Below are 18,405 nucleotides of genomic sequence, written 5' to 3' on the forward strand. Positions count from 1 at the left end.
ACAAGGATGTGCTAGCTATCTGACCTCAGACCACTGGAGGCTAAACACACTGAAGCTAACGTTCGTCATGACAACACACAATAATATATACACTACACTGCCAACTACAAACAGAGACAGTGCTCCTCTCTTAAAGAGACAGCGCCCCTTTCTTAATAAGATAGTGCCCCTCTGTTAAAAGGCATTGTTCCTCTCTTAAAGAGACAGTGCCCCTCTCTTAAAGAGACAGTGCCCCTCTGTTAAAGAGACAGTGCCGCACTCTTAAAGAGACAGGGCCCCCCTCTTAAAGAGACAGCGCCCCTCTCTTAAAGAGACAGAGCTCTGTTCCAATGAGACAACAAGAACTTTCCTCTCTACACAGTTAGTATGTGCACAGGTGATCAACGCTCTCAAATATAGAAACAACACATGAATTAAGCTAAAGCACACATTCAAAATAAAAAATGTACATAGTTGTATTAAATCGGTAAGATATATGACATAACATATTTCAGGGTGCTACACCGAGGCTTGTGCAAGTAAACTGACGGCTCTTGTTAGTGGACTTGGTCTTGAGCCAGGACTTCGGTCAAACAGAGGCGTCCATGAACACGCCTGTCCACGCACGATAAAGTCCTCACAGGTGAACCGGTTGGTCCTCCTGACACGAGGTCGCTCAATGTCGACATTTGACTCTTCACCACCGTGTTCAAAAGGCTGTAGCGCCCTACAGCAGAGGGTCCTCATGTAGTCCAGTGGAGGAACTGGAGTGCTATTGGTCCTGGAGGAGAATCTGGAGGCCGTGGATGACAATAAATGGGAATATTGAAAACAAAATAATTCCCTTTGCTGAGTCTATAAAGGTTAACGTGATCCAGCTAATGAGCTCAAACCAGGATTGGTCAGTAGGGGTCAAGGGGGGCATTCTAAAACACAAATATAAACTAAGAATACTTTTAACACCCCTTATAATGCTCCACTGATTATTTACCCATATGTATTATTTATTGCTGTGTTCAGTTCTGTTTTGACTCATCTGAGCTGTTGTCACTTTTTAGGTTCCATAAACAGGAGAGATGTGAGCATGTGTGATAAAAAAAATAAAATGCTATTAACTATTTTGACTGCTCCCCAGAAACAAATCATCCCGTTACTTCGTGTTGTTTATTGCCCAGTACCAGGAGAATAAAATTAAATGCCCCAAAGCCGCCGAGACAACATCTCAGTTGGCGCCTGTTGCACAGCTAATTAATTTCCTCTCACTGAACATCTTCATTCTGTTGTTAGGGGCGTTGTCTGGCCTCAGAGTAAAACTTATTTTTGTTTGCCCTCAATGCCTACTGAAATGAAATAAAGAGTCAACACATTCAATTCAGTTTATTTTATATAGCCCAATATCACAAATTACCAATTTGCCTGACTGGGCTTTAGAATCTGTGCACATCCCGTCACAGGACCTCACATCGGATCAGGAAAATCACCCAAGAAATAGAAGAAAAATATATATCATCAGCAGGGCGAGGACAGCAGGCCGGTCCACCAGGCAGGAGGCATCAGACCCAGCCAGGTCCACAAGGACTCCGGGGAGGAAGCAGAGTTACAGTAATAATGTGTGATGGAGAGATGAAAATCCATCCATGAGGAGAGAGAGAAGAGGAGAGAGGTGCTCAGTGTATCCTAAACATCCATAAGGAGAGGAGGAGAGAGGTGCTCAGTGTATCCTATAGGAGAGAGGTACTCAGTGTATCCTAGAGGAGAGAGGTGCTCAGTGTATCCTAGAGGAGAGAGGTGCTCAGTGTATCCTAGAGGAGAGAGGAGCTCAGTGTATCCTAGAGGAGAGAGGTGCTCAGTGTATCCTAGAGGAGAGAGGTGCTCAGTGTATCCTAGAGGAGAGAGGTGCTCAGTGTATCCTAGAGGAGAGGTGCTCAGTGCATCCTAGAGGAGAGAGGTGCTCAGTGTATCCTAGAGGAGAGAGGAGCTCAGTGTATCCTAGAGGAGAGAGGTGCTCAGTGTATCCTAGAGGAGAGAGGAGCTCAGTGTATCCTAGAGGAGAGAGGTGCTCAGTGTATCCTAGAGGAGAGAGGAGATCAGTGTATCCTAGAGGAGAGAGGAGCTCAGTGTATCCTAGAGGAGAGAGGTGCTCAGTGTCTCCTAGAGGAGAGAGGTGCTCAGTGTATCCTAGAGGAGAGAGGAGCTCAGTGTATCCTAGAGGAGAGAGGTGCTCAGTGTATCCTAATGTCCCCCTCAGCCTCTCAGCCTATAGCAGCATCTCTAGGTCTGGACCAGGTGAACCTGGTTCAGGTCTAACTATGAGACCATCAAGAGGAAAGTCTTCAGTCTCCATGAGGTGACTGTGTCTGGAAGCTGGTTCCATGAAAGAGGAGCGCCTCCTCTCTTGTCCCCGTCACACGGCCTCTTCCCGGCTCGTCGTTTTGCAGAAGTGGAAACTGGTAATAATCCGGCTGATTTGATCTGTGGTTCCACGGCCTCGGCGGCTTCAGGACATAAACACACCTCTGGTGAAGTGCTTGGCATGGCTCTGCCTTGAGTGTACTTGTATATTGTGGGCACTGATTTGTGTGTTCTGGCCTCATGATGGTTGGAATCATCTGTGCTATTAACCTGTCGTATAAAAACAGCTGCGTGTTAGATGAGCTCCAAGAGGTGGTTATAGGCCAATGTCAGTGCGCCGCATCATCACGAGGCATTCAAAAAATACACATTAAAGCTGCTCTCTGCTCGAGATTTCGATAAATATTCAGTGAGATTGAAGGTCAAATGAAGGTTGAAGGTGTGAGATGTTAGCATCGGAGCATTTTGGTCCTCTCAACATGCCGAGTTATGTAACACAAGTACAACGACCTGTTGGAAAGTCCTGTGTTTAAGTAGGCCTACGTTTCCTAAGTGTGTTTTTTTTTTTTACGTAACTTGCATACACAGCGTTAGTTATGTCCACAAATTGCGTGACTAAAGTACAGTAAAATAAGTGAATGTCGAGTTTTTGTTTCAGTCAGGACTAACAACTGGAACATCTGGATGAAATCAATAATATGCACAGCAGTGTCACTGTTGCAATCTGCCTGTTGCACATAGTCCCTTGATTGGGTGTCGTGCTGCGCCCACACCAAACTCACCTGAGTTTACTCGCTTGACTATTGTGGCAAAAAGCCACAATAGTCAAGCGAGTCTAGTCTGAATGTCCCTTCAGCTCCACTAGAGCAGCATTAAGATTCACCAACGGAGGAGCAGCTCAACGCTGATTGGCTGTCGCAACTTACATTTTTTGCTCCCTGCAGTTCGCAACCATTTGCGTCTGTACATTGACTTGGCTAATAATAATAATAATAATAATGGGTTCGATTTATAAGCCAGTCTTCATCCAAGAATCTCAGAGTGCTTCTGGGATCTACTCGCATGAAAAATTCGCAGCGCTTTTGTTGTGACCGTAGCATAAGAAAAGCTAGCTAACGGTGTTTAATATCTCTCCAAGTGTGTCCCCAGAGATCAGCCATCAGATCCTCTGACTCTACCTGTCTCTCCTAGTTGACGCATATGAGTATGACACAACTCCTCGGCTTTCAACTCCTTGGCGACATTAACCAGCGGGAGCAGAACAATGCTCCCTTTGCTTTATTTTTCTATTCACTCGACAGCAAAAAGTGATTTGAAGCCGTGGGTCTTGAAGAGGCAGTTCAAACAGAGGCCGGCCGCGGCCCGGTGTTTGCTCTCCTTCGTCTCCATCTTCTCCCCCTGCTCTCCCAGGACATAAAGGGAGATTTACTCCGGCTTATCTATAAAGGGCCAGGATGAGCCTCAGCAACTGAGCAAAACAATTACTCACAGCTGCTCCCTATCTGTCCAACCGTGAGCAATTGCACTCGAGCAGCTGAAGCCAGGACTCGCATTCAGGCGTCCAGGAACGCGCCCGTCCACAAACATTAAAGTCCTCGCGAGCTAAACAGCTCGTCCTGCTGACACGAGGTCACTCAATGTCATCATGTCATCTTTCACCATCGGGTTCAAAAGGCTGGAGAGCACCCACAACAGAGGGACCGGACTCTTGGAGAGTCTCCAGTGGACGAAACTGAGAGTCAGCAGAATCTGGAGGTCTGGAAAGAAGTTAAAGCTTTCCAAAAAATATGGAGATTCAAACGAATCCCAAAAATGTGGAACATTGTTCTTCTGAGGTTTAGAAATGCAGGTAATGAGCTCCAAACAGGAAGTAAAGGAACACTCTTTTGTTTCTTTTCAGTCTTTCAATCTGATGTCTGTGTTGAGTCCAGAGCTGGAGTCAGATCATGATTAGCCTAGCTTAGCATAACATGAGCTAATATTACTATTAGCCTAGCTTAGCATATACACTTCATCACAAAGTCCATATTCTGTGTCAGAAATGATTTAGGAAATGAATAAATATGTTGCTAATGCCATTAACAGGAAGTGGAAGGTTGGCACATTGAAATAAAACAACAACTTCAATGCGTTCTTGTTTCAAAATGCAAGATTATGACATGTCACGCTGTTGCCAAGATACAAAGTCAGTTATCTATTGAAGATACAGAGTGAAACATGCATCTGTCCAGATGACACCTTCCTGATTCCAATGTTTTAAAATGTCATATCACACTCAATACAACCTTTATAATAATATACACATTTTAAGGATTTACCAAGTCTCTGAAACTGTAATTTGATAATAATAAGAAAATAAAACTGTCCCCCGGTGTATAGGTGATGTCGTTAATCAAGCAGCCTGTGAGGTGGATGGTAGTGGGCTGTATCTGGACCACGGGCCTCTACCAGGTGTACCTCTCCTGGAGGTTGTGTGAGGGGTTCAGGGAGTCCTCGAGAGAGGAAACACTTCTCACTCCAGTCCAGACCCAGAAGAAGAAGAGCTCATGTTTCTTTGTATGTCAACGTTGGTGTCACTACTCGTGAACCGTTAACTTCACTGGCCGGGTCAGGTTGATGTACCGCTGTGTTCAGGAGCTCCTTTGATCTCACGGAGGCCCCGCCCCCTTCCCCCCTCTTCGTGGCTCTCGTGGCTTCTTCGTGCACATCTCTGTCTGTGGCTCGGGGGAAGCTGAAGGCTTATTTGAGGCGAGCAGTAAAGACCTCATTCCATCTGTTTAATTATAGAGGAGATTAGCAGATTATTTTTGCATTACGGGCGCCTGTCGCTGCTCGTCACACGGGCGGCCCGGAGGGGAGGGGCTTAACAACTGACTCCAGAACTGGAGGAATACTCCAACTCAACTTGTCCATGTTTAACATCCAGGAGGTTTTCCTCTTCCTCAACACAGTTACAGTTTTAAACATGTGTGGTGAATTTTAAGTAAAGAAAAACAATGCAATGACACTATTTGGTTAGATTCAGTTTAGCTTAAAATAACTACTTTTGTAATGTTAACAGACATAAAGTCAAATAAGTCAACATGGAGTTTCTAAGGCTGAGAATAACCGCCCTCGTGTTTGGGTTCATAACATTAATATCATATATAGATATTTATATATAGATATATAGATCTATATATACAGATATACATTTGTTTTGTAAAAAGTATTTTAAATGTAAATTGTTGGTGCTGAGTCTTTTTTTAAAGCCCGACATGGGGGGGGGGGGTCTGTGTCCACATGGTTGCACAAATCTACCTTCACTGTCATGCACATTTTTCACTTTGCTCGATTTGCGTCATTGGCGCCGCCCGACAATCGCAACCACTGGTGTCTGTACATCGACTTTACTTATGGAATCTATTTGTGCTAATTTTCTTTCTAAAAAGCATCCGTTGTGAAACCTGGCGGTTCAACAGCTGATACGTCTGCGTCTCTCTCCAGGCGGGTTGTGGCTGGAGTGGATTCTGTCCTTTAATTTGAGCTCTTTGCAGCTCCTCTTGTCACTCGGGTACCAACGATGATGTTCTGAGGTTTCATTCACCGCCAATGTATGAACATGTAATAACTGGTTTATTAACACAGGGCGTCAGGTGGTTTGATCCGACCAATGAAGAGCCACCAAACCACGGAGACTGGCAGTGTCAGGTCTATAGTCCTTCAGGTTCGTATGTAATCAATCTGTATCGGATTCAGATGATCAATATTATTCACATCACTGTCACATCACTTTTACACAGGAACCAAGGAACCTTTAAAGGAACCCAGAATCCGTACATGTGTTCGAAACCATATTCTACATTTAGTGACTGCACTATAAACACACGACGCCTGTCGATTTGTTGTTGTTGTTAAAAACAACATTATAGTCAAATAAGAGCGAGATGATGACAAAGTGTGCTCACACCCGAGAGACGATGGGGAGGGAGATCACGAAGGAGAGTGCGAGGGAGTTAATGAAACACGACGTAATGCAGCTTATTATTTCACCACAGTTATGTACTGAGAGAGATAAATAAGCAGACACTCAGCAGATCGTCTCCGTGTGACGAGCGGCGCCCCGGAGCTCCGAGTCCCCCGCGTCCGTTCATCACGTTGGAATGGCTTCGCACAACAGGAAGTACACAGAGCATCACGTTGTTGTGCCTCCTCTGTGTGGGAAGATGTCTCTCCACAGAAAAGTTATTCATGTCGATGCTCTTTCAGCTCATTGGCTAATATTCCTATAGAGTTCACGTAACACAATAATTCATATACTATTTGACACAAACTTAACACACACACACACACACGTAGGGCTATTCTAAATCAACATTGCTAATGCTGCGCAGCGTTAGCGCGTCGTTGTTATGATCGATAATCGTCATGATTGTAAATTTGAAAATTCGGCCTATCTTACGATCACGATGGGAGATAAGTGAGATGTCTTCTATTGAAGACAGAACAGACGCTCGTGATGCTGCCATTCTTTATTATGTGTCTTGTTACATGCTCGGAGCTTTTATGATTTATGATAACCTGGTTTTTCAGTCAAAAGGATTTCCCCAGGAATATGTTTAGTTTGTTTGACCATAATGTAATTCCAGTATATTTTTGTATATTTAGTTTTAAGCCATTAAAAAAAATAATTAATGGTCATTTGTATGTCAAATTGTATGGATGATATTGTGAGGAGCTTCTGAGTGTTCTATGAAACAGAATCCTGCCACTGAAGCTGAAACCTTTCGTTTCAGCTGCGTTTGACAAAACCTTCAGTCCGGCCTCCTCGCTCTCAAGACGGCTTCATGAAGCAAGTGTATTTTTTTCGTCCCGATGTGCGCAAGTCGGAGAGCCAAGAAGCGTTAACGCGCCACGTAGAGACTGACATGCTGTTGGTTAGAGACGATCAATATCAGATCGGTCAAGTACGCAAAGGCGCGAAGTAACACAAGTGACATTACGCATTGTTGATTATTTTCGCGCATGCGTACCTGCGTACCAGTTATGTGCACCCCTGCATATAGATCATAATTTTACCTCCCATCGTATCAGGAACAACTCCAAAAAAATAGAAAAAAACCCTTTCAAGGTAAAAATGGCGAAGAACCCTTCAGGAGAGCAACAGAGGAGGATCCCTTTCCACGATGGACAGAACAATAGATGTCATGTGACCAGATGAACACGAGATGTCATTTGACCAGATGAACAATAGATGTCATGTGAACAGATGAACAATGGATATCATGTGACCAGATGATCAATAGATGTCATGTGACCAGATGAACAATAGATGTCATGTGACCAGATGAACAATAGATGTCATGTGACCAGATGAACAATAGATGTCATGTGACCAGATGAACAATAGATGTCATGTGACCAGGTGAACAATAGATGTCATGTGACCAGATGAACAATAGATGTCATGTGAACAGATGAACAATAGATGTCATGTGACCAGATGAACAATAGATGTCATGTGACCAGATGAACAATAGAGGTCATGTGACCAGATGAACAATAGATGTCATGTGACCAGATGAACAATAGATGTCATGTGACCAGATGAACAATAAAATGAAACAGAAGGAAGAAGAGAGGAGGGGATAATATCTTGTACATAAGTTAAATAACCATTTGTTCACCTGTCCTCTCGGGGTATGTCAGTATATAAAGAAGCCTCTCTCCACAGCCCCCGGGCCTCGGCACCGCGGTCACAGATCTGCTCCCACGCCCTGAGGGGTCTGCGTGACATCTGGTTGGTCGCCTGCACACGTCCACGAGGTTCTGCAGACGTCCGTGAAACACATGTTTCAGACGAGGTCTCAGCCTTACACCGCCAGCTGTCGGAGCTGCCGCTCGGTCAGGTCACCTCCGCTCCACTCAGGACCTTCCAGCTGAGGGTCTCGCGCTCCAGGGATGAACAGAGTTGGTGTAAAGCCACACCGAAGTCAATCAAAAATAATGTCAATCTAATGAGACCAAAGAGGCACAGGAGGCTGCTACTTCTCCATTGTGTTATGGCAAGAGGAAAATACAAATAAACGCTGCGTTCACACCACTGTGTGAGTATATTCACCCTACAAGTTGTGGTTTATTCGCGTCATTCGCGCCTTAGAGGGGGCGGGGCTTATCTCTCTTTCCATGGAAACAGTTATCACCTCCTTCATCCACCATGAAGAACTAACCACTAGTTCTGCTTCATACTTGTTGAGGACGTCCCACAAATGTCTGAATATCTAACGCCCTCGTTTGGGTTCATAACATTAATATATATATATACTGTATATATTATACATGACCTCCCCCGTAGGCTGACCGAGCTCGGTGACCTTCACCTCTAGTCTGAATGTCTCTTCAGCTCCACTAGAGCAGCAGTTAGATTCACCACCGGAGGAGCAGCTCAACTCTGATTGGCTCTCACAACTCGGCGACGGGCGAATTTTTCACTTCGCTCAATTTGCGTTGTTCGCAGCGCCCGGTGAAAATGCGTCTCGACTTTGTTTCTGGGATAAACTCACGCAAAAAAGGCTATTGGTGAGAACGCAGCTCTAGGACGTGACCTCTTATATAAATTCAATAGACTAAAACACATAAGATGATGCCCCCTTGAGGCGTTAACCAGAATGCAATAGTGATGCTAAATGTCATCTTAAAGTTTTTATTGTTTTAAATTACTCTAGTGTGACTTATTGGCAGTCGAGATCTCTATGTGTACAGATTGTAAAGACACATTTGTCATTTGTGACTGTAGTTTGTGATATTGGGCTATACAAAATAAACTGAATTCAATTGAATGACTACAGCAGCTTGTTAGAAAAGGAATTACATATGTGTGTGTGTGTGTGTGTGTGTGATGTGATGATTGTGTTGCCTGTGTAGAGGGATGCAGGTGTGTCTACGTACAGATGTTCCGGATATGTGTGTGTTTAGGTGTGTGTCTGTATGTGGACGACTGGCCCTGGCTTTTTATTTATTTTGTATGTATTTATTGTTCCTGTAATCGAGGTGTGTGTACCAGCTGGTTTGTTGTCTCTTTGTATATGTCAACAAAAAGATGTAAAACAATAGAAGTGTCAGTTGAAGTGCATGTTTGCTGTGTTATGTGCCGGTCAGTATCTCCAAATCAAAAAAATTGGAAAAAAGAAAGAAGTAACGGGTAAAATCACACCCAATTTTTGTCTTCATTTATATTTCACTTTTTGAATTCTCGCAGCAGCTAGCTACTCGTGTGCGCCAATGCAGCGATTAGCTAGCATGTTTTTAGCAATCCTGAAAGCGTGTGTAGCTCTGGCTGTACGCTCCATCGGGACCGCTGCACAGCGTGGAGGATGTTCCCCTGGTACCAGGTGATCCGTCACCCCTCATTGGAATGACATGCTTCTGGTGTCACACCACACACACACACACACACACACACAGATGTTAATTCCAGTCCAGAGCCGTGTAGCGATCGTCTTTCAGACATCTTGTTTTCACTGCTTCATTGTTTTATAACCACAACCCAGCTGGTGTCCCATGGGAAACCAGGGCAGATGTCCTGAAAGAGTTCACAGTGTCAACAGCTTCCACGATGACACACACAGCAGCTCAGACACGCTGCTCGCTGCTATATTAACACTCACAACTAGAACGGGCACTCGGTAGAGCGCATACCTTCGCATATCACAAGATTGGGCATTGAATTATGAACATTTTGGCATTAGTTGCATGCCAATTGGATACAAATTGACCGTGCTTTGGTAAAAAGAAGATTTGGGCCTTTTCATGACCTTGACCTTTGACCCGATCGATCCCAAAATCTAAACAAATGGTCCTCGGATAATAACCAATAATCCCACCAAATTTCTTGCGATTCAAGAATATGTTGACCTTTTCATGACCTTGGCCTTGACCTTTGACCCGATCGATCCCAAAATCTAATCAAATGGTCCCCGGATAATAACCAATCATCCCATCAAATTTCCTGCGATTCGATTTAATACTTTTTGAGTTATGCGAATAACACGCATACAAATAAATAAATACACGGCGATCAAAACATTACCTTCCGCATTTTCAATGCGAAGGTAATAACAAACGCAGTACCGTTAAATGATCAGATCGGAGTTCATACTAATCTGTCTCACGGACTTTGCCTGTGATCAACGTGATGCTCACGAGTGTGTTAGTGCAGGAGAGACAATACGCGTGGGAACAATAACAGGACGTGAGGTTGAGAGGAGACGTGTCACGGCGAGCTCTGCTAACGAGTTTTGCTGTTCACAGCACTTTTTGTGTTGGCGCTGTGGTGACAGCTGCTGAACGCGTGTACACGAGTTAATACGCGGCTGTCGTGCTTTAGATGATCACGCTGTCAGAGCGCGATGGACGGAGGATTTGCTGTGATGTCGCTCTTGTTGGAGAAAAATGATAAATAAAACTAACAACAAAAACAGCGAACAGGACTTGATGATCAGGATGAAACGGGCCGGGTCGAGGTATCGCTGTTGGTTTTATGTTTAGTTTTTTTTCCTTAAAACGTGTGGGTGTCTTTGATGAAATGACATGTTGGCGGTGGGCCGAGGTTATGATGATGTATTCTAATGAGGTAATTCAATTCAGTTTATTTGTATAGCCCATTTTCACAAATTACAAATTTTGTCTCAGAGGGCTTTACAATCTTTACACATAGACATCCCTGACCTTTGACCTCACGTCGGATCAGGAACAACTCCCAAACGACCCTTCACGGGGAAAAAAAGGGAAGAACCCTTCAGGAGAGCAACAGAGGAGGATCCCTCTCCAGGATGGACAGAACAATAGATGTCATGTGACCAGAAGGAATCATTACACACAAATTAAAACACAGTAACAACACAATCAATAAATATGACAGAGTGTATGAAGTGGGTCCTCTGCTCCCGGACAACATGGTCACACAGAAATATACGTGAAATGACCTCAGCCTCTGAACACGGCCTAACAGCCAATGGGAAGTCAGTTAGGGCCATGAGAGGAGGCAGGAAAACCGTTATCGATTCCTTTGGTCCAGTTCAATATGGTACCAATATCCTGACTCTAGCTTTAATGGGCCCGCTACAGACTCTTAAAGACACTATATCATATATGAAGGATTATGTTTTAATATTGAATGAGGGTCACAAGCTACCTGCTCGGAAGGTCTCACCATAAGGGTCTCGACAGGCAGAGGCCCGGTGGCTGAGAACATCTGGACTGTAACAGCTGTTGTAACCTGAGTTCAATTGTATTTCTTCTTTTTTATTTATGTATTTACTTATATATTTTATCAACAGCATTGCTCAGTATTTTTATTAGAGAGTAACAATTCAGTAAATAACAATACATATTACTAAGAATATTATAATTAATAATAATACAAATAATTGTATTATTGTTCTTATTATTAATGATACTATTATTATTGTTAGTAATATTTATTGTTATTTACAAAGTGTGTTCTCTCTCCTCTTCCTCCTCATCTGGTAACAGCGATGCATATCTGACTGCACACCTCCAAACATGCACAATACTTTCTCTAAATGTACCATATTCTGTTCACAACCGCTTTTGTTTTGCTGTTATGTTCATGTTTCTATTTAATTAAATTGTTGTTGTGTAACACAATTTCACATATCACACTTTGCTTTACAATTTGTTCATTAAATGACATCATCTGTGCTACCCCAAAGAACTGTTCAGCAACCGAGGAGGGATCGAAGTAAGATATGTAAACATAATGAACAACATAATGACATTATGAAATAGGGATTTATAGTTTCCATAATGTGGTGGTTTGCACTTTGAAGCTCCCGTCGATCAGGTATATATTTAAATTACACATTTATAAATATAAGTTTGGACACATTACACACTGTCAAAACCGTTTTGATTATATGTCATTGGAAAAATGTTCTGCGAATTAATATCTGCAATGTATATGGCAAAAGGTAAAAAAGGAGTCACTTCTAACGTTTAGAAACATAAGTAACCGATGTCATATAATCTCACCAGAATCAAAGCACAGCTAGCCGTGGCTGCTCCAGGACTTCCAGCTCTTTCTCTTCAGTAGGTGAAGAGAAAGGATGAAAATGAATATAAAAGAAAAATATATTTTTAAAAAGTGCTGTCCTCTGCAAAGAACCCCAAAAAAACAGGCAAATCTGCTGTGAGAAGGCTGGAGTACAGAATATCCACATCCTGAAAGAGCTCTAACCTCAACCTCAGGTGGAAAGCGTTGAACTAACCCAGATAGAGGAATTCAGAGGTGATGCTCTGCACAGTCTGACTCAGCGACAAATAATTGTGGAGTAAAGTGTAACTTCCATGTCGAGCAATTAAACCCGACTGAACCCAGGCTGTTATCTGGGCTGGTCCAAGCCTGTTAGGACCCCCCACTCCCAGAAATACTGCATGGGTTGTGACCTCACAGAGCAAAATGCCTCTAGTGCCATCCTGCAGTTGTTATAACTATATATATATATGATTCATTTTGATACATATATATATATATATGATACATTTTTATGATTACATTTTTTATGATTTAATTTTCTGGACACAAACATGCTTCTTAAATTAAATACCTAGGCTTTATACTGTATGAAAAGCGTCTCCTTTATTTCATGAAATATGTAGAAACATCTCTAGTTACTCTGTGTCGTTACTCTGTCGTTACTCAATGACGTTACTCAGGGTCGTTACTCATTGTCGTTACTCAGGGTTGTTACTCTGTGTCGTTACTCAGTATCGTTACTCAGTGTTGTTACTCAGGGTCGTTACTCAATGACGTTACTCAGGGTCGTTACTCATTGTCGTTACTCAGGGTTGTTACTCTGTGTTGCTTCTTTAAATCATCTGCACTTTACATTCTGCTTTGTTATCCGGTTGCCTGGAATCATCATAGCCTATTTTCAAGTGTTGTGTTTGTGCAGCTACATTTTAAAAAAAGTGATTCCTTTTGCATTTGATTTAAAACCATGTCTGAATATAACAGAGGACTCTTGTGCTAACTTTATTCCATCCCAGATTGATCATGTTGTTGATAGTGCTACAGGCTCACTGAGAATGACACTAGACTCAATTCATATTGAACCGCTCTATCAAAATCAAGCGAAATAAGTCACAAGGATTTGTTTTGAAAGAAAACTTTCGTTATGTTTATTTATAGTGTTAAGATGCATCAATTATATTATAAGAGATGACCAAAGGTCAGCGCGCAGTCATTGTCTTGGTGCAGTCGTGTTTATCTGCAGTGTAATGTTGGTAGCAACCATTTTGTATGTTTCTCCCCTCCCCTGCTATGTGTGGGCCGAGTTAAAAATAGTATCTGTATTTCTCGCACAGGTGGGCTCGTTAGAAAGAGATTGTGTGTGCGTCTGAGATTTTGATGGAATAGGGTGTGTGTGTCACTCTGGCAGTCATGTCTGTCTGACTGAGAAACATTGTTTAATCTGGAAAGTGTGCTTCTCATGTGGTGATGGGCACTTAGCAGAACAGAGGTGGTTCCCATAACAACCACCTGATTCTTTTGTTTGAAATCTGAAATGTGTACAACTTTATATATGGGGCTGTGAACAAGTGTACGTGTGTGTGTGAATGTGTGTGTGTCGGTCTGTCTGTCTTCCTGTCCCTGTGTGTGTGTTGAAAATTGGTGGGAGTAAGAAAGACTGTCTCACATTTCCAAAGAAAGAACTGCTCTAAACGTGACACTTCTGACCATTTATAGCCTCCACTTTCACTGCCAGGTCAAATTGACCCGGACATCATCTCTGTAATATAAACCAGCAGGAGGGGTTGAAATACATGATATTTTTTTTAATATAGAGGTTTTTATTACGTTGATTACACTAACTGAGGTAAGCAGAATAAGTTTTATACAGAAAAAGTACTTTTTTTCTTATTTTTTCTAGATTTTAAAACGTTGAAATGGGTCAAATTGACCCGCAACATAAACAGAGGTTCTCCTCACCTACAAAGCCTTGATTGGTTATGCAACATCATATCTGAAGGAGCTTGTAGTACCATATTACCCCACTAGAGAGCTTGTAGAACCATATTGCTCCACTAGAGAGCTTGTAGTACCATATTACCCCACTAGAGAGCTTGTAGTACCATATTGCCCCACTAGAGAGCTTGTAGTACCATGTTACCCCACTAGAGAGAGTGTAGTACCATATTGCCCCACTAGAGAGCTGCCTCAATGAATGTAGGGCTACTTGTGGTTCCTTGAGACTAAAGAAGGAGGAGCCAGAGCCTTCAGGTATCAAGCTCCTCCTCTTCATGGAACCAGCTCCACCTTCAGTCCTGGAGGCAGACACAGTCACATCATGGAGACTGAAGACTTTCCTTTTGGTGGTCTTATAGTTAGACCTGAACCAGGTTCACCTGGTCCAGCCCTAGAGATGCTGCTATAGGCTGAGAGGCTGCTGGGGGACGTTAGGATACACTGAGCACCTCTCTCCTCTAGGATACACTGAGCACCTCTCTCCTCTAGGATACACTGAGCATCTGTCTCCCCTTCTCTCTCTCTCGCAAAGCCTCCTGCCTGGTGGGCCGGCCTCCTGCCGTGGCCTTGCTGTAATTTGTGATTCTGGGATATAGAAAATAAACTGAATAATACCAACAATGCCATGGTTGCTTGTCAGGAATGAGCTGAGTAATGCTCCCAGATTACATTGTCATTTAGCTGATGCTATTATCCAAAGCAATTTACAATCCTGTTACATTCATACACTGTAGACACAGCTACCCAGGTAAAGTGTCTTGCTCAAGGACACATCGACTAGGGTGGGGATTGAACCTCCAACCCCCTGATTGAAAGACAGACCTGCTAACCACTGACCCATAGTCACCCCAGTTACTACCAAGGAAAACTGGCATGGTGGATCCTAACTCACTTCCCGTTGGCATTATTTGTGAGGTCCTTTCACGAGTTTCTGTGCGACCGCGTTGTCCACGCCAGCTCGTCCTCCATCCAGGAGCAGAGGACCCACTCAGAATGCCTTGGGCCTAATTAATGGGTTCTCAACACATCAGAATACGTCTTTATAACCTCGGCCCACTGCGACATGTACACTGCCAACATGTTGTCCTTTTATCAAAGAAGCTCACACTCTTAAAACTAAACATAAAATCAACAGTGATACTTCGACCCGGCCCGTTTCATCCTGATCATTAAGTTTTTGTTAACAGTGTTTCTTGTTCGTTGCATATGTTATAAGTGATAATTTTTGTAATTTTTTGGGGAGTTTTTCGGGGTCCGATGTGAGGTCCTTGTGTACAGATTGTAAAGCCTTCTGGGGAAAATGTGTATTATATTTTGGGCTCTACAAAATGAACTGGGTTGATTGTGATTGGCTCAGCGGCGTCAGAAGCTATGAGACGAGTGATGTGACTGTAACACAATACACCAGCAATAAAGCCACCGGGGATGAAATATGCCACACAAATAATTATAGATTTAATTATAAACAAATAATAAACTGAATGTTTTATTTTAAAAGTTACAATAAATTAGTTAAATTTGACAAAAACGTTGCTTAAAACTCACAATAAACATCATTATTATATATATTTATCAATATACAATTGTACAAGTTTATTTTATTTTTAAATTAATAAACGATTGAATGGCAACATTTATTTGAAAAATACTCTGATAGCTGATCTGTCTCTGATACTTTGAACATGTCCAGGCACAATGGTGAGGTTTCCCCGAATTAGATGAAGCTGTAAATGTCAAATGAGGAACTTACAAGATGAGCGTAATATATTAACAAAAAAGGTCAATAAATGTACCATTTAAAAGTAAATTTCGTTAAGATTTCTTTGGGGGAAAATTGAATATTTAAATCTTCAATTATGTTGTCTAATATAATAAATTATAGATAGATAGATAGATATATACTTTATTAATCCCCAAGGGGAAATTTGTCATCACAGTAGCAGCACCAATAAACTAAACACACGAGAATAAATATAAGAAAATATAAAAGATAAAAAACAGGGATGAAAGATATAGATGTATACAAGTAAAATATAAAATACAAAATGAAGTATATATGTATATAAAATGAAACATATATGTATATATATACACACACACTAACAAATATAATATAATGACTGTGCAAAGTATACAAAGTAAAATCTAAAATACAAATAAAATATATTTGTATAGATATATATATATACACAACATATATGCATCCACAAATATAATACTAATGACTGCAGTGTAAAATTTAATTAAATATAGACAGAGTGTGCAAAATGCAAAGTGTGTGTATGTGTGTAGTGTCATTGAAATGTGTGACGTGCAGATCAACATAATGTAAATATGAATGTGTACAGTGATAATTATAATGTTATTATTACAGTTATTGCACTAGGATCTGGCAAGAGGTGATCTGTTATAGAGCCTCATAGCCGCCGGCAGGAATGTTCTCCTGTATCTGTCCTTGTGGCAGCGGAGCATGAGGAGACGTCTGGAGAAAGTACTCCTCTGTCCCTGTAGGAGGTGGTGGAGAGGGTGGTCCGGGTTGTCCAATATGGACAAAAGTTTCTTCAACGTCATCCTCTCGACCACCTGTTCCAGGTGCTCCAGCTGGCAGCAGATGATGGAGCCAGCCTTCCTAACCAGTTTGTTAAGACGGCTGGTGTCACCGGCTCCGATGCTGCTCCCCCAGCAGACAATGGCGAAGTGCAGTACACTGGCGACAACCGACTGGTAGAATAACTCCAGCATCTTGCTGCACACGTTGAAGGATCGAAGCTTTCTCAGGAAAAAGAGTCGACTCATCCCCTTCTTGTACACAGCGTTGATGTTGGCCTTCCAGTTCAGTCGGCTGTCGATGGAGACGCCCAGGTACTTGTACTCCTCCACCATGTCCACGTCCACTCCCAGGACACTCAGAGGTGTAGGAGCTGTCGCCTTCCTCCTGAAGTCCACCACCATCTCTCTGGTCTTGGCCACGTTCAGCCGCAGGTGATTCTCATCGGCCCACTTTACAAAGTCACTCGTTAATTTAAATACAAAAAAATATTTGTAATGTATTTTTCAATTTATCAAAGCTGAATACAATTAACACTGTAAAAGTCTTTATTTGTTCTATTAGCACAGTTAAAGCTTCAGGTAACCACGCGGCAGTCACATTGTTTTTCTTTTATGACATGTTGGACAGTAGAGAGTAATAAAACAAAGGCTCCGAGCTGAAGTCACGGTGGATTGTGGTCAGGGCTCCCAGCTGGAGTCACGGTGGCTCGTGGTCAGGGCTCCCAGCTGGAGTCACGGTGGCTCGTAGTCAGGGCTCCCAGATGGAGTCTTGGTGGTGCGTGGTCAGGGCTCCCAGCTGGAGTCACGGTGTCTCATGGTCAGGGCTCCCAGATGGAGTCCTGGTGGTGCGTGGTCAGGGCTCCCAGCTGGAGTCACCAGAGAATTTAACCTGGGAGACTTTGATCCGGGAGACTTTGACTCAGGAGACTTTGACCCAAGTGAGTTTGACCCAGGAGACTTTGATTCTGGAGACTTTGACCTGGGAGACTTTGACCCAAGGGACTTTGACCTGGCAGACTTTGACCCACGTGACTTTGACCCAGGAGACTTTGACCCAAGAGACTTTGACCCGGGAGACTTTGACCCAAGAGACTTTGACCCGGGAGACTTTGACCCAAGTGACTTTGACCCGGGAGACTTTGACCCAGAAGACTTTGACCCAAGTGACTTTGACCCAAGTGACTTTGACCCAAAAGACTTTGACCGGGGATACTTGGACCCACGAGACTTTGACGCTGGAGACTTTGACCCAGGAGACTTTGACGCTGGAGACTTTGACCCAGGACATTATTACTTTGTCCTCGTCCTTTTTGAAAAGTCAACTTTGTACGTAATTTCCCGGACATACCATCGATTAACATACATACATCATTTAAGTTGTTTACCAAACATAGTTATTATAAGCAAGACTATGATCTTTTTGTATACAGAAAACGGGTAGTTTAGCAATAATAAATATACTTTTTTATTTGTGAATGAATCTAAATGGCGATGTT

Source organism: Pseudoliparis swirei, chromosome 1 (assembly GCF_029220125.1).
Source record: "Pseudoliparis swirei isolate HS2019 ecotype Mariana Trench chromosome 1, NWPU_hadal_v1, whole genome shotgun sequence".
NCBI lineage: Eukaryota > Metazoa > Chordata > Actinopteri > Perciformes > Liparidae > Pseudoliparis > Pseudoliparis swirei.